The sequence below is a fragment of the Triticum aestivum genome, chromosome 3B, assembly GCF_018294505.1.
Source record: "Triticum aestivum cultivar Chinese Spring chromosome 3B, IWGSC CS RefSeq v2.1, whole genome shotgun sequence".
Classification (NCBI taxonomy): Eukaryota; Viridiplantae; Streptophyta; class Magnoliopsida; order Poales; family Poaceae; genus Triticum; species Triticum aestivum.
In genome coordinates this window covers 75,682,537-75,702,440 of record NC_057801.1, presented here as the reverse complement: position 1 = coordinate 75,702,440, position 19,904 = coordinate 75,682,537, and positions in this window count along the sequence as shown.

Below are 19,904 nucleotides of genomic sequence, written 5' to 3'. Positions count from 1 at the left end.
GAGGTGGGGTAGATGCTTTGTGATTCGTGAAGGCCACGCGTCGTTCATCAGGATGGGTCTCACCTGCTAACCCGTGAGACCTGGTCTCATAGAATTCTTTTCCGGGTCAAGACGATAAGAATTTACCCCATAAGTTTGTATTTAAAAACATCAATGAACGAACCTAGCTACATATCATACAACATACTCCCTCCGTCCTAAAATAAGTATCTTGAGCTTAGTACAAATTTGTACTAGAGCTAGTACAAAGTTGAGACACTTATTTGGGGACGAAGGGAGTATGAAAAATATGATGAGTACTGAGTAGGATATCACACCACTGCACAAAAATATAACTGAATAGATGGTGCAAATAGTAACAAAGAATTAGGGTGCCTTCGATGCATAGGAATTTTAAAGGAAATCTTCAGGAATCAGAAATCACGGGAAAGTTTCCCAAATTTGCGTTGGGTCTGCAGGATTCGGCTCTTCACATTCCAAAGAAAACTTATGGCTGCCTCTATTCCTACGGGAAGAAAAAGATCCAATAGGAACGCATTTTCTGGGCGGAAGCACGAGGCAAACTGAAGGAAAGTTGATGTGACTCTATTGTCATGCTATATATTGGACCCCACAGCTGCCATATGGAGGCACCACGCATGGGAAACCACATTCATCAGGAAGAAAAATCTGACAAAAAGGTATCTCTATTTCTGAAGGGCGAGTTTGTACGTCGTTGGTACTCACAGCCCCATCGACCAAACAGTCAAACCCCACCGATTTTATTCCATATATAAGTTGATTGTTCTTCCCATTTCCTTACGCAAAAAGATCAGCATGCAATCCCCACCTACCTTAGTTCCAACTCACGCCGATCCCTCCTGACATAATGTTTTTCTTTCCGTTGCACAAACGCCTGATAGAAGATGCGATCACCCGCCCTGCCTCCTCACACCAAAACCTAGCGCTGCGCCGCTGCGTCGTCATCAAAATCTCGTCGTGTCTGGCTTTCCCTCACACATCGTCTCTCTTTACGCCACCCAACATTCGCCTTCGTTGACGCCATGTTCTCGTGCGTCGTCAACTTCTGCCAGCACGGGCCACGCGGGGATGTCAATCATCTATGAGTCGGAAGCAAATCCTCTAACATCGTCAAGGGATGTCACACAAGCTACAGTGAAATGCGTGTGTAAAGCGAAGAAGGAATGACATGGTACTGTAGCAACTACTGTGCGGATTTACTGTAGCATATACAAAATTAAATAAAAAATAATTTTATTGCACCATAATTTTGTTTGTATGTAATTTTTGTAAATGTATACAATAGATTTGTAATTTACAAATTAATTATAATTATTTTAGGCTTAGCCATATGGATGTGAAGAAGGGATGTCACAGTTACTGTAGCTTGCTTGACATCCCTTGAGGAAGCTAGAGGATCTGGTTCCCTATGAGTCCCTCTGGGTTGAGCCCTCGGTGCTGCACGACCTTGCAGGCCTCCCACTGGCCCGAGCAGGAGCGGCCCGATGGACCCAACCATGTCCTCATCACGCCGTCTGCCTTCCCCTGCTGTGCCTACCAGGCGACCTTCTTCCATATGTCATCGCCTTATCGGCGACCCCCAGCCTCGCGATGTCGTGTTCCTATCCATCTTGGATGGTCTTCCTCCCCTGCAATCACATGTGTTGCTGCCTCCTCGGCTCTGGAGACAGCCACCACCAGGCTTGGGATCAGAAGACTGAATGTGTATCATCTGTTGGAAACAGTATGTTGTAGGGTGAAACCCTAGAGGGGCTCTTTTCACACTTGGAGGGGGAAAAGAGGAAGAACACTCAAGAACACAAGGCACAAATCACTCAAATAAACCCAAATATCACATCCACTAGAGTAGCATACATGAGATCCACAAGATTACAAGGATCTTCTCCAAGAGGAGGGCTTGATCTCCAAGAGGAGGTCTAGATCTCCTAGAGGAGGAAGATGAGCAAAGCCCTCTTTTGTGTTCTAAATACTTTGCTATCCTTCCCGAAGAGCTAGGCAAAGAGTATATAAAGGCTAGTGACGAAACTTGGAGAAAGAGGGGCACAAAGGACCATAATATCCCTAAAACGCGTAGCCACGGAGGAGGAGTCCGGGCACCCGGGGTAGAACCGGCCGGGCACCCGGACCGGTCAGGGGCACCGGGGAAGGAGGACCGGGCACCCGGGGGTCCTAGGCCCGGGCACCCAGGGAGGCCGCATGCGGCTGGCGGGGCAGGCCGGGCACCCGGGGGTTGAGGGCTCGGGCACCTGGTGGTGGGCTGGGTGCGGCCCTGGGAGGCGGCCGGGCACCCGGAGCTAGGGGGCCTGGCACCCGGTGGTGCTGGGGTGAGTCCCAGGCAGCGGCCGGGCACCGGGGGCCGAGATGGCCGGGCCCCCGGGGTGTCCAGGGGGTTTGCCCCTCCCCGCGTCTTCGCGTCCGGGCACCCGGGGTGTCCAGGAGCTTCTCTCCTTCATTCTTCTTGACCTCTCCTTCCTTCTCTTGCTCCATGGATGCTCGAACCTTCCTCTTCTCCTTCTCACGATCATCTTCTTGGTGTCCTAGAATGCATAACATGCCTTTATGAGGTAGAACCCAATTCTCATGCGAATCCGACCGAAACTCGAAGAGGAGAGAGTCAACCTCGTTCTCGATGGCGCGTGCACATGCTCTTGTCATTGGTCCTCTCGGAGCTTGCATTGGTGATGGAATGTCGGTGCGGGTAGCCGAGGGATGCTCCGCACATCTCCCCCCCGGGAGAGATTCGTCCAAGGTGCTTGACGTTGAAGATGTCGCTAACGTTGTACTTGTCACGTGGGATGTCGACCTTGTAGGCGTTGTGTTGTAGCGTGGTAGCACCTTGAATGGTCCGTCGGATCTCGGGAGTAGCTTGGACTTGTGTTCCTTGGGGAAGCGGTCCTTGCAGAGATGTATCCATACTTGATCACCCGGTTGGAATGCCATCATGAGAAGTCTATGATAAAAGTTCTATGATAAAAGTTTTATGTTAAAGTTTGTTGTTGTTATAATAAGTTACATGATGCTGCTATGTCCGTATTTTTGTTTTTATCGACACCTCTCTCTCTAAGCATGTGGACATGTTTTTCGATTTCAGTTTTCGCTTGAGGACAAGCGAGGTCTAGGCTTGGGGGAGTTGATACGTCCATTTTGCATCTGAAAGGGCTAGTTATCGACTAGAGGGGGGGTGAATAGGCGATTTTTATGGAAGTCTTCAAAACATGGGAGTTTCGAAGACAAACAATATAGACAACACTATTCTAATGCAGCGGAAGGTAGACTACACTAGACAAGCCATAGTCAAGTATTCAATGGAGTGAAAGCATGAAGACAAATAGCAGCTAGGTAGTATAGATCAGGATGGAAGATAGTATGAAGTCAATCAGAACAGATAGTCGCACAGTGAAGTCAAACAGATAATGCAAGCAGGCATTGACTTCACCAAGACAAACTGGAAGTAAGAGAGGTAAGAGATAGAACCAGTGACTTCAGAAGGACAGGGATTTGTTCGACCAGTTCCAGTTGCTGTGACAACTGTATGTTTGGTTAGGGAGGCTGAGATTCAACTCGGAAGACCGCATCTTCACCTTATTCCCCTTGAGCTAAGGACACCTAGTCCCCGCCCAATCACTCTGGTAAGTCTTCAAGGAAGACTTCCGAACTTTCACAGACTTCGTTCACCGGCAATCCACAATGGCTCTTGGATGCTCAGAACGCGACGCCTAACCGGCTGGAGGATTCACAGTCCTCAAGTGTAACAAGTCTTTAGATCACGCGGACAGAAAGACTTCAGTGATGCCGAACACTCTTTGGGCTCTGGGTGGTTTGGGCTTTGTCCTCGCAAGGATTCTCTCTCGAAAGCTTCGGCGGTGGGTTGCTCTCAATGACAAAAGCCGTGTACTAACTCTGAGCAGCCACCAATTTATGGTGCAGGGGGTGGGCTATTTATAGCCACTGGGCAACCCGACCGGATATGTCCGAAATGACCCTGGGTCACTAAGGAACTGACACGTGTCGCAACGGTCAGATTTCAAACACACGCGGCAGCTTGACTTGGGCTATAAGTAAAGCTGACTTATCCGTTACAGGATAAGATTTGCTCTCATTGTCTTCGCTCGAAGACATAGGATTTGGTTGAGCATCACTTCAGTCACTCTGACTTTGTTCACTTGGACCCCACTTAACAGTGCGGTGGTTCCTATGACTCAACAAAGAAGAAAAGGAAACAACCAAACAACTAAGTCTTCGCGCTCCATAGTCTTCACTCAATGTCTTCTCGTGTCATAGTCTTCAATGTGAATATCTTCACAGACCACCATTGTCTTCAATGTCTTCACATATTTGTAGGGGTCATCTCCGGTAGGTAAACCGAATCAAGGAGGGACTACTACCTGTGTTATCCTACAATTCTCACAAACACATTAGTCCCTCAACTAGGTTTGTCATCAATACTCCAAAACCAACTAGGGGTGGCACTAGATGCACTTACAATCTCCCCCTTTTTGGTGATTGATGACAAACTGGTTGAAGTTTTCAACGGGAATAAAAGTATGTGAAATTGTAAGGATTAAGATATTGTCTTCATAGATGGCAAAAAGGCTCCCCCTGAAGATGTGCATACAAATGTTTTGTGTTGGAATGCAAATGCACTTGGCAGGTTGTACTTGTGGAGATCCTCTTCACCGTATGAAGACAATACATCATGCATGAACAGATATACAGTAATAATGACATGCACAATGAAAAATGGACATCTGCGGAATGAGTTCGTGCGGGATTTATCATCGCATATGCGGAATTTATCGTCGCATCACACAGAATAGAAGAAAAAGTAGCAGACGACCATCAAGTTTAAGTGTTACAACTCAAAGAACCAAATGTAGTAAAACAAGAGTTGTAAGCACTAGGAAAAAGTATAGCAACCACCCATCAGGACCCGCTTGAAGACTATCAACGTATGCTTCTCCCCCTTTTGTCAGTAAGGACCAAAAAGGTTTGAAGACATAGGCTCTACTCGTTCCCATGAGGAGTAGGTGAAGCAGCAGGGTCATCGTTGAGGTTTGGTGGTGCAGAAGAACTTGGTGCAGTGTTGATACGTGCTGATGTCGGCGGTGGTGAAGTAGCATCATCGGCTTCATCAATAACTCTGGCATTTACTGCGGCTGCGGATGAAGAGTACTCTGAATCTTCAAGAGACGGGGTTCAACGTAAAACAACATTCCTGGGAGGAGTGGAGTCAAACTTGAATCTTTCGTTGAATCCATCGTCTTGAAGACCATCTTCAGCACTGAGCAGTGTCAAACCCTTCCAAGTCCTCCGACAGGTTTCGTGAGCGACAAAGGCGTTCTTGGTGGCAAGATTGCGAATGCGATTGATATCCACCAAGAGGCTTTGCATTTGCCGCTTCTACCAGTAATGATGCTTTTCTTGCTTCTGATGTAAAGCCACAAGAAGCTCGCGGTCATTGAGCACACGGGATCGTTTGCGAGTTCTTGGAGCAATGGTGCTTTCTGTGGCTTCAGTACGGGCATGGCGAGTGTTGCCGGCCAGTGGATAAACACGAGAAGCAACCTGAACACCTTCAACATGCTGGGAAAAGATCTGACGATCTATATTGTGAAGATATAGGGCTTCCTTGGCAGGCTCTGGGTAAATGGCTTCAATGGACATGTCAACCTCTGGTAAAAATATGAGATGGTTACGAGCAGAGGGTTGATAGTCAATGGCAGAGTGGAGCTTGATCAGACACATGATCCAAGGAGCATAGAACTTCAGACCAAAAATGTCAGACCCAGATGCAGCAAACTAGCGAATGAAGAAATCTTGAGTATTGAAGCTTTTGCCATTGAGTATGTAGAAGACCAATGTCCTCATTGCACCTTCAAGCTTTGCTGAGGAGGAATGTCGCTTGATTGGCCATAGAGTTTGTCGAATGATATGATAGATAGTGCGGGGCAGATACTCGAGGTCTTCAACAAGGAATTCCTTTGGATACTCAGCATCCGGGGGCAGTGGCTTCATCATACTGAGCATCTGGCTCATGTTGGGCTCGGGCTTCTGAAAGATACTCTCCAATGCATCGCGGTGAAGCTGACAACCAGGTTCATACAGTTCGCCTGGAGTGGAGAGGCCAGTAAGCTCAATGAGATCAAAGGCTTTGGCTTCATGATGAACGTTGCCCGTCATCCACTCAAGGACCCATGTCGTTGTATCCCTATTTTAGCCGCGAATGTGGAGGGTTGCATAGAATTGCAGGAGAAGCTCTTCATTCCAATGTTCCGTGTCAGTGACAGACTCCAAAAGACCAGCATCACGAAAGCAGTCTAGGGCTTCTTCGAGGTAGGGCAGACCAACAATGGCTTCAGTGTCCAGACGCATATGAGGAAATATGCGCTCCTGATTGTATAGAATGCAGGAGCAGTAGCTGCGCTGCTGGTAGCTCCAGAACCGATCTGATGAGATTCTTGGCTTGGAATATGGGTTCTTTCCAGAGTCGAAGAAGGTGTTGTGTGCAATGAAGCCGTTGACATTGAATGAGCCTGGTGCCGATGTAGTACCTGGGAACCTTGACAGTCTTGGTTTTGGCTTCTGTACCTGAGGCCTGTGCTCCACATGATAGTCAAACTGAGGTCCAGGAGCAGGCGGAGGAATCAAAATTGGCCATCTTACAGGAACAAGCTCGCCTTGGTAGAATGCAAGCTCAATTGTGTGGGGTCTTGGAGGCGGAACAGGAGCAGTGGCATTTGCAGAGGCTTCAGGCGGCACATTCGTTGCAGGTGCAACATTGGCTTCATTCACATTGTTAACTTGAGGCGCCATATTGTCTTCAGTCATGACAACATCATTGGCTTCAAGGACGATGTTGGTGGCCGCCTCAGTATTCTCAACCTCCACTTGAGGAGCTGGAGGGTCGGGCATAGATACGTTCTCCTCGAGAACAACTTCTTGGTTGGTAGGGGGAGTAACAACAAGCTCTTCTTGTCTTTGTTTGACTGATGCAGCCGGAATCTCTTTAGAAGCATTAGCTTTGGACGCAGGAACCTTCACAGAAGGATTGTCTTCAGGAAACACTTGACGTGCCACTGAGCTGGATTGGTGTGAATCCTCTTCTGTGATGGTTGTTATGGAGACCGATGGCTTCTGACCTTTGCGAAGCCGTTGGTACACAGGCGACGCTTTCGGGGATGGTGTGGTGTCCATGTAATTGTCGTCATTGACAATTGGACTGGGGCCTTGCGGTGGTGAAGGACGGGGTGTACTTGGTGAGTCTTGAACTGGGGTTGCTGGTTGGGGGCGATCAGCCCATGAGGCATCTTGTGAGATTAGCGTCAGAGGACGACCAATACTGATGCTTTCGCTGTTCGTGTGAACATGCGATGATACCGTGTGGCGCTGGATCTGAGGAAGGACTTCATCATCTTCTACATTGTCTTGGGGACCAATGTCTTCAGTCGCGATGGGATCAACGACTGGAACCTCTTGAGATTCAGGAGCCTCTGTGGAAGCAGGCTCAGGAACAATCAATCGACGCTCTTGATTTGCAGATGGAGGGGAGCAAAAGCAATGGGTTCAACAACAAGGGGCTCTTTGGGAGCAGCCTGATCTCTCTTCTTGGTCTTCCTCTTCTTGAGGGGTGGTGCATCATTTGTGATGTTCTTGGTTTTGCGCTTTCTGGCTTCGGCTTCAGCTGCCTTGGTTTTCTGCTTATCTGAAGCCACTGTGGAGACCTTAGGCTTCGAGCCTGTCATGCTGGCTGGGAAGACAATGTGAGGTTCTTCCCGCTGTGGAGCTTCAGTCTGGGCCACATTGTGCTTCTTCTTGTGTTTGGCAGCCATCTTGGGGTCAATGCCAGGACGCCCAAGAGCCTTGCGCTTTTCAGCTTCGTTGTAAGCCTGAACACACTTAGCAGCAAGAGTTTTCATGCGCTCTCTTGAGCCTTTGGCTTCCTCACGTTTCTTGTGAAACGCCTCCTTGAGGTCATTGAGCATCACCTTGAATTTTTGGACATCAGCCACACTTAGCTTGGCGACATGTTTCTTGAACTGTTCCTTTTCAAAATCAATCTTGTGCTTCAGTTCAATGATTCGCTGAGCCAGAGCCTGCTCAGGAGCAATGGCGCCTTGGAAGGAGACGCTGATGCCAATGGGGAGTTGAAGATCATCAAAGCTGAGATCTTGATTGTCGAACCATTCATCAATGAAAGTGTGCAGGATATTCACATCAAAGAGGGGCAGATCATTGAAGATCTCCGCCTCTTGCTTACTCTTGATCAGCTCCTCAAGGGCATCATTGCCAAATTCTTCATCTGAAGACAAATCAATGGCTTCAGATTCGTTCCTCAGAACGGCAGCAGGTGCAAGTGCTTGACTCTATCGTTGAACAGGTTTCTTCTTTGGCTTCTCACGCCTCTTGGAGATGCGAGAGAGATCTTCAGAGGTGTTATTGGGAGCAGGAGGAGCAGTTGCCAATGGCTTCACACGTGAAGCTTTTGGAGGAGCAGATGACTTTGAAGCTTTAGTCTTCTTTTGCTTCTGCGGCTTTGGAGGAGCTGGAGCTTCATGTGTCAGCATCATCATCAAAATGATCCACTTTGGCACCTTGGACAGTTATATGGGTGATGAGGCCATCAAGGTTGTAGAAGGGGCCGATCCTGTTCTGATTGGCTTCGCGGGTGCCATCATCCCGAGGTGAGGAAGGACCAGGGTTGAAGTCGAGCCCTAGAGCCTTCTTGTTCTTTGCAGTTGAGTCTTTGGCGAACTGGTAGTTGCGCTTGAACAGATGGTCTTCACGGCACCACAGCAGAGAAGAAGGATCAGAGTTCTCTGGCTGCGGTCCAGGAATCATGCACGGATAGAATTCTCATTGGAGGGCTTCAGAAAGGGACTGGGGTTGAAGATTTTTGTACACAATATCTCCCCAGGGTCTCTTGATGGCATTTTTCTCTGCATATTCTTCAGTGACGAAGCGGTATTTGAACCATTCTTCTGCCCAATATCTTCGAATCCACTGGATTCGATTCTTGCGGCCAGTATAGGTTTCCTCAGGATCAGTCTTGTACAGCTCGTGCAAATCTGGAGGTAAATCCTTGGAAGTGTTAACACGGCGCTGTCTGCCTCCCTTTCATGCTGACTTTTCAGTTGCCATGAAGTTTAAGCTGAAGGGCTTCAGTACGTGCAATGGCTTCAAACGGTTGGTCAGACAAGAACTGGCTTCAGGTGAGTTGATGTGACTCCGCAAGAATTCTGCAAACGAATGCAGACTATGAGAACCAAGGGATTCTCCCACGGACATGTACCTGTGACAGCATTAGAGGTGCAAGGGAAGGGGAAGAGGTCATATGCATTCTCAGAAGATTTTGAAGATAAATCAGTTTGAAGACATTGACCTCACAATGCGAAGACATTCACTTATTTGTTGAGAGTTGGTTCCAGAGTTGTACAAATCCAAGAATAAGTACAAGTGAGGAATCTAACTTGTAAAGAAGCATAAGTGAATAGACTGGGCAGAATATGAGATGCAGGATGAGATAGATTCAAGTTCGAAGATCAAGAAACCACTTTTGGTAAAAACAGATGAATCTATCAGATCAAAAAGACGGTAAAAACTAAACTATAATTACCACACGAAGAACTGCTAGACGGAGAAAAGGTGGAGGCCGAGCAGTTCAATCTTCCGTGCCCTAACTTGGCGATGGAAGACACCTATGGCGACGGTGGAGAAGACGAGGTCCGCGTCCGGTGTGAGGACAGCGTCGAGGAAGTCGCGGCAGCTAAGCGCTTTGTTGTCGGCGTCGTCGAGAGTTAGCGGAGGCGCTAGGGTTTGTGAGAGGTGGCGAGGAGGAAGAAGAATTTTTGACCGAGACGTGACGGGTATTTATAAGGACAGAGACGGCACGGCGCAATTATGCAAGTGCCCCTGGCGGTTCACATCTAACGGACATGTGGCAAGCATGCAACACCTTGGGAGTTGTTCCATGTTCCCACGCACGCCTGGATTGTCGGGGTGGTCGTTCCAAATTCTCCGGGTTTCAGGCAAATAGGATAAAGCATTAAAAATAAATATAAATGTGTGTCAGATTGACTTCAGCTGACAAGGTCTAAGTGAAGACAATCGACAGTTTTCAATAGAATGCATATGACTTGGACAGATAGAGTTGAGGTAGAAGCATAGATAGGTTAGTGTCCGATCACATTCACTTAGTTCAAAAGATTCAACACGAAGCCAGAGCTATAAGTGAATGCTGTAGAGAACAGAACACAGATATATATAGTACTAGTCCAAACCAATTGAAGATAAACTTGAGTATAAGCCAAGGATGAATATGAATCACATATGAAAACAATGCAAGCATAACGCCAGGAGAAACACTTCAAAAAAAAATTGGTGGTGGCATTACCCACCGAATAGGAAGTATTAGTGCCAGGCACGGCGCACAATTATCGTGGTGCTCCAAAGTCAAATTCCGCATTAATGTATTCACACTTAGAGTGTATGTCTTCATTGATTGAAGATATACATTACTTCGTGTGTTGCACATCTAAGTCATCAAAAGCATAAGTGTTAGGATGTGTGTCCATTCACAGGATATTTGAGGATTCCAAGATATTTAGCTCACACCGCAACTTGCAAAACCTTTTCTCATCCAAGGGCTTTGTGAAGATATCGGCCAACTGTTCTTCTGTCTTGACGTGAATGATATCAATATCTTCCTTCATAACATGATCTCTGAGAAAGTGATGACGAATTTCAATGTGCTTTGTCTTCGAGTGCTGAACTGGGTTGTTTGCAATCTTGATAGCACTCTCATTATCGCAGTAAAGAGGCACATTCTTCAGATGGATTCCATAGTCCTTGAGAGTTTGCTTCATCCAGAGAAGTTGAACACAGCAAGATCCAGCAGCAATGTATTCAGATTCAGCAGTAGAGAGAGATACATAGTTCTGCTTCTTTGAAGACCAATAGACAAGAGATCGTCCCAGAAAGTGACATGTGCCTGATGTGGACTTGCGATCAACCTTGTCACCAGCATAATCAGCATATGAGAATCCAACTACATCAACCTCTGAGCCCTTTGGATACCACAATCCTAGTGTTGGGGTGTAAGCCAAATATCTAAGAATTCGCTTCACAGCTAAGTGATGCGATTCCTTCGGTGCCGCTTGGAATCGGGCACACATGCAAACACTAAGCATTATATCTGGCCTAGATGCACATAAGTAAAGCAAAGAACCAATCATGGAGCGATATACCTTTTGATCAAACTCTTTACCATTGTCGTCGGGACCCAAATGACTTTTGGTTGGCATTGGCGTCGTGTATCCTTTGCAATCTTGCATTCCAAACTTCTTCATGCAATCTTTGAGATATTTTTCTTGTGATATGAAGATGTTGTTGCGTTGCTGATGGATTTGAAGACCCAAAAAGAACTTCAGCTCGCCCATCATGGACATTTGATATTGCTCTTGCATCATGTGACCAAATTCATCACTGTATTTCTTGTTGGTGCAACCGAAGATAATGTCATCCACGTAGATTTGACACACAAACAGTTCACCATCATATGTCTTCGTGAAGAGTGTAGGATCTAGTGAACCAGGTTTGAAGCCTTTGCTCTTCAGGAAGTCTTGAGCGTGTCATACCAAGCACGAGGGGCTTGTTTGAGGCCATACAGTGTCTTGTTGAGCTTGTATACCATGTCAGGATGTTTTGGATCCTCAAAACCTGAAGGTTGTGCGACATATACTTCTTCTTCTATCTTTCCATTGAGAAAAGCACTTTTCACATCCATTTGATACAGGAGAATGTTGTGATGATTTGCACAGGCTAGCAGTATGCGAATGGCTTCAAGTCTTGCCACCGGAGCAAATGTTTCATCGAAGTCAATTCCTTCCACTTGAGTGTAACCTTGTGCAACAAGACGAGCCTTGTTTCTGAACACTTGACCATGCTCATCTTGCTTGTTGCGATATATCCATTTGGTGCTAATGATATTGTGTTTCCGAGGATCAGGACGCTTGACCAATTCCCACACATATTTAGCTCGAACTGTTGAAGCTCTTCTTGCGTAGCTTGACTCCATTCAGGTTCCATGAAGGCTTCATCGACTTTCTTGGGTTCAGAGATTGAGACAAATGCAAAATGTCCACAGAAGTTGGTTAGCTGTGTTGCTCTTTTGGTTGCTTTAGAACGAGTGAGGGGACTAGGTGCATTCAAGCTGTCAATTATCTTCTCAATCTGAACTTCATTTGCAACACGAGGATGAGCAGGACGAAGATTTTGCTCTTGCTGATCAATGTCATCAGTTGAGGGATTGTCTTCAGGCTGAGCATTGTCTTCAGGTTGATTGGGTGCAAAAATGACAAGTTCCTCTTCAGATTGATTCTCAGAAGGTATGATATCTCCAATTCCCATCTGCTTGATAGATTCACTTGGAGGTACTTCATCTAGCACATTTGGCAGGTGCTAACCGCACATCCACAGTTTCAACCACTTTATAGTGAAAGAGGTTGAAGACTCTGTAGGAGTGCGAATCCTTTCCATAACCAAGCATAAAACCTTCATGTGCTTTCGGTGCAAATTTTGAAGTGTGATGTGGATCCTTGATCCAGCACCTGGCACCAAATACTCTGAAGTAGCTTACATTTGGCTTCTTACCAGTTAGGAGATCATAGGATGTTTTCTTCAGAAGCTTGTGAAGATAAACTCGGTTGATGATGTGGCAAGCAGTGTCAATGGCTTCACGCCAGAACTTCCGTGGAGTCTTGTACTCATCAAGCATTGTTCGAGCCATCTCAATGAGAGTTCTATTCTTGCGCTCGGCGATGCCATTCTGCTGAGGTGTATAAGGAGCAGAGAACTGATGTGTGATGCCAAGTGTATCCAGATAGAGGTCGAGACCAGTGTTCTTGAACTCAGTGCCATTGTCGCTTCTGATGTGCTTGATCTTGACGCCATAGTTTGTCATGGCGCGATTGGCAAATCGTTTGAAGACATCCTGCACTTCAGACTTGTAGAGAATTATGTGCACCCAAGTATATCTAGAGTAATCATCAACTCTTACGAAGCCATAGAGGCAAGCAGTAGCATTGTGAGTAGAGTAGTGAGTAGGGCCGAATAGATCCATGTAAAGCAGCTCGAAGGGTTGAGATGTAGTCATGATTGTCTTTGAGGGATGCTTGGCCCTAGTCATCTTTCCGGCTTCGCAGGCGCCACATAGATGGTCCTTCTTGAACTTGACGCCTTCGATGCCCACAACATGCTTCTTCTTCGCGAGAGTGTGCAAATTCTTCATGCTAGCATGCCCTAGCCTTCGATGCCAGAGCCAGCATTCTGAAGCCTTTGCTAGAAGACATACGGCCATTTGTGGTCCTGCTGAGAAATCTACCATATAGAGCTCGTCTTTCCGATACCCTTCAAAGACTAGAGACTTGTCAGATTCCATTAGTACAAGGCATCAATATTTTCCAAATAGCACAATCATGTTCAAGTCACAAAGCATTGAGACAGACATTAAGTTGAAACCAAGGGATTCAACAAGCATCACTTTATCCATGTGTTGATCCCTTGATATTGCAACTCTGCCTAGACCCAATACTTCGCTTTTACCAGTATCAGCAAATGTGATGTGACTTTTGTCTGATGGACGTAGTGTTGAATCCATCAGAAGACTTCGATCGCCCGTCATGTGGTTAGTGCATCCACTGTCCATAATCCATTCTGAAGTACCAGGTGTTGTAGCCTATAGTGCAGTTTGGGGGATAGGCTTCACCAAGCGAGTTGTGAAGCATAAACATTTGACGAACAAGTGGAACATGAAAATTCAGATCTTGGTTAGGATAGATAGCGTGAGTATCAAGGAATCCTGGAACGAAATACATAGTAAGACCATTTGGGCATTTTATCTTGCGCCCCACAAGATGTTTAAGGTCCCCAGCATAAGTTTTGGACGCCTTTGATTTCCGGCTGGAGACCTTACCCTGCAAAAGAGAGTTAAGTTTTCTTAATCACCCACATTTTCAGGGGTGGCTTAGAAGCAATGAGTCTAAGTGCAGCATCTGAGAATTTTGGCTTTGGATCCTAGTAAATAGCCTTGCAGGAGGTGAATAATACTCATAGGAATAAGTGAAAAATTCGTTGTTCTATGAACATAGCGGTTTGAAGAAACACGCTCATTTTCATGGGTCTGAGTATGATTTCCCTGCAAAACATTGACGCTAGGGTGACTCAGATGAGTCCTCGGTCTGTATGAATCTTTTGGACCATATGAAGCCTTTAGTATGGGGTTTGTCTTCTTCACGGGTGATGTCATGATGACATTCACAGGAAGATTCTCAAGACAACTTTTGGGAACCCATATCTTCTTCAAAGGTGGCCCATTCCTGCAGTTAGTACCAATATACCTGGCAAATACTTCACCATTCTGATTCTTAAATAGTTTATAGTTTGCATCAAAGGATTCATCAATGATAATAGGGTTAGAACAAGTGAAACCAGATAAGGTGGATGGGTCAACTGGAGGTTCTTTGCAGCAACACATGTGGTTTTGGGGTACTGCTCAGGCTTCCAGTACAACCCATCAACATTCATTTTCCTCTCGAACCCAACACCCTCTTTCCTAGGGTTTCAATTCAGAATCTGCTTTTTGAGGACATCACATAGTGTCTGATGCCCTTTGAGACTTTTGTACATCCCTGTCTCAAGCAGTGTCTTCAACCTGGCATTCTCATCAGCAATAGTAGTGGTATCCTCAGCAGAGGGGTTAGTTACCATGTCAGCAGTTGAAGATATTGCAACAGTAGCAGTGGTAGAACATTTAGCAACAGAAGCAGCGTTATCACGCTCAATGCATTTTAGGCATGGTGGTTCAAATCCTTCCTGAGCGGGACTGATCTGTTGGGCGTGAAGTGACTCATTTTCCTTTTGAAGATCTTCATGATCCGATCTCAATTTCTCAAGTTCCTGCTTCCGTTGAAGATAATTATAGGAAAGCTTTTCATGAGAAGTTGTGAGCGATTCATGTCGACCTTCAAGTTCCTTGTACTTAATATGAAGATTTTTTATGTCTTCAATTAAGGACTGAGACTTGGTCATTTCCGCGTCCACAGGTTATCGCTTTTGTCTAACAGTTTTTGAGTATGTTCCATAGCTTTCTGTTGTTCAGTTGCAACTTTTGCAAGTGTTCTGTAACTAGGTTTGGATTCACCATCAGAGTCATCTTCACTGGATGTTTGAAAGTAAGCATCGCGTGATTTTACCTTGGCACCACGTGCCATGAAGCAGTAGGTGGGAGGTGAGTCGTCCTGGACATTATCATCAGTGTTGGTGACGGAGCCATTGTCTTCGGTGTTGAAGATGGACTTGGCGACGTAGGCAGTAGCTAGAGCCAGACTCGCAACACCCGAGTCAGACTCCCCCTCAGACTCCACCTCCGCCTCCTGTGAAGCTGACTCCTCCTCTGAATCCATTTCCTTGCCAACAAAAGCACGGGCCTTGCCAGATGAGCTCTTCTTGTGTGATGAAGATCTGGAAGAAGACTTGGAAGAAGACTTTGAGGATTTCTTCTTTTTCTCATCATCAGAATCATATTCTTTGCTCTTCTTCTTCTTCTTCTCATTGTCCCACTGTGGACACCCAGAGATGTAGTCACCGGGTTTCTTGCACTTGTGACAGGTTCTCTTCTTGTGATCATAAGCAGAAGCTTCATCATTCCTTGAGCTAGATCGTGAAGACTTTCTGAAGCCTTTCTTCTTGGTGAATTTCTGGAACTTCTTCACAAGCATAGCAAGCTCCTTTCCGATGTCTTAAGGATCACCAGAACTGCAGTCAGATTCTTCTTCAGATGAGCAAGCAGCAGCCTTTGCCTTCAAAGCTCGAGTACGGCCATAGTTGGGGCCATTGATATCTCGTTTCTCAGATAGCTGGTACTCATGTGTGTTGAGCCACTCAAGTATGTCAGATGGATCAAGAGTCTTGAAATCAGGGCGTTCTTGTATCATCAGGGATAAGGTGTCAAATGAGCTGTCAAGAGATCTCAGTAGTGTCTTCACTATCTCATGCTTCGTGATCTCAGTGGCGCCGAGTGCTTGGAGTTCATTTGTGATATCAGTGAGGCGATCAAATGTGAGCTGGACATTCTCGTTGTTGTGTCTCTTGAAGCGGTTGAGGAGGTTGCGGAGAGTACTGATACGTTGATCACGCTAAGTTGAGACGCCTTCATTGACCTTGGAGAGCCAGTCCCAGACTAGCTTCAAAGTTTCCAGAGCACTCACATGGCCATACTATCCTTTGGTAAGGTGACCACAGATGATGTTCTTGGCAGTAGAGTCCAGTTGAATGAACTTCTTGACATCAGTAGGGGTGACGCCTTCACCTGTCTTGGGAACGCCATTCTTGAAAACATACCATAGATCGACATCAATGGCTTCAAGATGCATGCGCATCCTATTCTTCCAGTAGGGATATTCAGTGCCATCGAAGATGGGGCACGCAGTGGAGACTTTGATTATCCCTGCAGTCGACATAGCTAAACTCCAGATGGTTAAACCGAATCACACAGAACAAGGGAGTACCTTGCTCTGATACCAATTGAAATGGCTAGTTATCAACTAGAGGGGGGGGGTGAATAGGCGATTTTTATTGAAGTCTTCAAAACATGGGAGTTTCTAAGACAAACAATATAAACAACACTATTCTAATGCAGTGGAAGGTAGACTACACTAGACAAGCCATAGTCAAGTATTCAATGGAGTGAAAGCACGAAGACAAATAGCAGCTACGTGGTATAGATCAGGATGAAGATAGTATGAAGTCAATCGGAACAGATAGTAGCATAGTGAAGTCAAGCAGATATTGCAAGCAGGCAATGACTTCACCAAGACAAACTGGAAATAAGAGAGGTAAGAGATAGAACCAATGACTTCAGAAGGACAGGGATTTGTTCGAGCAGTTCCAGTTGCTGTGACAACTGTACGTCTGGTTAGGGAGGCTGAGATTCAACTCAGAAGACCGCGTCTTCACCTTATTCCCCTTGAGCTAAGGACACCTAGTCCCCTCCCAATCACTCTGGTAAGTCTTCAAGGTAGACTTCCGAACCTTCACAGACTTTGTTCACCGGCAATCGACAATGGCTCTTTGATGCTCAGAACGTGACGCCTAACTGGTTGGAGGATTCACAGTCCTCAAGTGCAACAAGTCTTCAGATCACGCGGGCACAAAGACTTCAGTGATGCCAAACACTCTTTGGGCTCTGGGTGGTTTGGGCTTTGTCCTCGCAAGGATTCTCTCTCGAAAGCTTCGACGGTGGGTTGCTCTCAAACGACAAAAGCCGTGTACTAACTCTGAGCAGCCACCAATTTATGTTGTAGGGGGTGGGCTATTTATAGCCACTGGGCAACCCGACCGGATATGTACAAAATGACCCTGGGTCACTAAGGAACTGACACGTGTCGCAACGGTCAGATTTCAAACACACGCGGCAGCTTGACTTGGGCTACAAGTAAAGCTGACTTATCCGTTACAGGATAAGATTTGCTCTCATTGTCTTCGCTCGAAGACATAGGATTTGGTTGAGCATCACTTCAGTCACTCTGACTTTGTTCACTTGGACCCCACCTAACAGTGCGGTGGTTCCTATGACTCAACAAAGAAGAAAAGGAAACAACGAAACAACTAAGTCTTCGCGCTCCATACTCTTCACTCAATGTCTTCTCGTGTCATAGTCTTCAATGTGAATATCTTCACAGACCACCATTGTCTTCAATGTCTTCACACATTTTAGGGGTCATATCCGGTAGGTAAACCGAATCAAGGAGGGACTACTACCTGTGTTATCTTGCAATTCTCACAAACACATTAGTCCCTCAACCAGGTTTGTCGTCAATACTCCAAAATCAACTAGGGGTGGCACTAGATGCACTTACAGCATCATGTTTACCTACTGTTATTTATATTGTTTTATTGCATAATAATTCTTTTTGGAGTAATTCTAATGCCTTTTCTCTCATAATATGCAAGGTATACACAAAAGGGGAGAATTTTGGCGGCTGGAAATCTGGACCTGAAAAAGCTACGTCGGGCTACCTATTCTGCACAACTCCAAATGAGCTAAAACTTTACGAGGATTTTTTATAGTATAAATAAGAATTTTTGGAGTCAGTAAGTACCAGAGGGGGCCCACTAGGTGGGTACAACCCACCTGGGCGCGCCAGGGAGCCCAGGCGCGCCCTGGTGGGTTGTGCTCACCCAGACCCACCTCTTGTGCCCCCCTTCTGGTACATAAGTCATTTTGACCTAGAAAAAATAAGAGGAGAACTTTCAGGGCGAAGCGTCGCCGTTTCGAGGTGGAACCTAGGCAGGATCACTTTTTCCCTCCGACGGATCGATCCCGCCGGGGGAACTTCCCTCCCGGTGGGGGAAATCATCGTCATCATAACCAATAAGTCTCCCATCTTGGGGAGGGCTATCTCCATCAACATCTTCAACATCACCAACTCCTCTCAAACCCTAGTTCATCTCTTGTGTTCAATCTTTGTACCAGAACTATAGATTGGTGCTTGTGGGTGACTAGTATGTTGATTACATCTTGTAGTTGATTACTATATGGTTTATTTGGTGGAGGATTATATGTTCAGATCCATTATGCTATTTAATACCCCTCTGATCTTGAGCATGTTTATCATTTGTGAGTAGTTACTTTTGTTCTTGAGGTCACGGGAGAAATCATGTTGCAAGTAATCATGTGAATTTGATATGCGTTCGATATTTTGATGATATGTATGTTGTGATTCCCTTAGTGGTGTCATGTGAACGTCGACTACATGACACTTCACCATATTTGGGCCTAAGGGAATGCATTGTGGAGTAGTTATTAGATGATGGGTTGCGAGAGTGACAGAAGCTTAAACCCTAGTTTACGCGCTATTCCGTAAGGGGCCGATTGGATCCAAAAGTTTAATGCTATGGTTAGAATTTATTCTTAATACTTTTCTCGTAGTTGCGGATGCTTGCGAGGGGGTTAATAATAAGTAGGAGGATTGCTCAAGTAAGAACAGCACCTAAGCACCGGTCCACCCACATACTAAATAATCAAAGTAGCAAACATGAATCACACCAACATGATGAAAGTGACCAGATGAAATTCCCGTGTACCCTCAAGAACACTTTGCTTATCATATGAGAGCATTTTGGCATGTCCTTTGTCTCAAAAGGATTGGGCTACCTTGCTGCACTTTTGTTATCACTATCGTTACTTGCTCGTTACAAATTATCTTGCTATCAAACTACTCTGTTACTTACAATTTCAGCACTTGCAGACATTACCTTGTTAAAAACCACTTGTCATTTTCTTCTGCTCCTCATTGGGTTCGACACTCTTACTTATCAAAAAGGCTACAATTGACCCCATATATTTGTGGGTCATCAGTATCTTCCATGTGAAGCGGGTTATTCTCATGACGAGTGTTTATTCACTTGTCCTTGCACAAGAGGGGCGGTAATATGGATTCCCTGTCCCGAAAGAAAAAATTGCAAATAACTAAACAAAACTCCCCCAGGATTGTTGTTGGTATGGCCGTTACTCATGGATTCGGCTAGCCGTGGAGTGTGTCTATTGGTGGAGGGGAAGTAAACCTTTACTTTTTATCGCTTGGGAACCGCCACTAATGTGTTTAGCATATGGAACATATTGATAACTGATACGTCTCCGTCGTATCTACTTTTCCAAACACTTTTGCCCATGTTTTGGACTCTAACTTGTATGATTTGAATGGAACTAACCCGGACTGACGCTGTTTTCAGCAGAATTGCCATGGTGTTGTTTTATGTGCAGAAAATAAAAGTTCTCAGAATGACCTGAAACTCCACGGAACATCTTAGAAAAAACAATAAAAAAT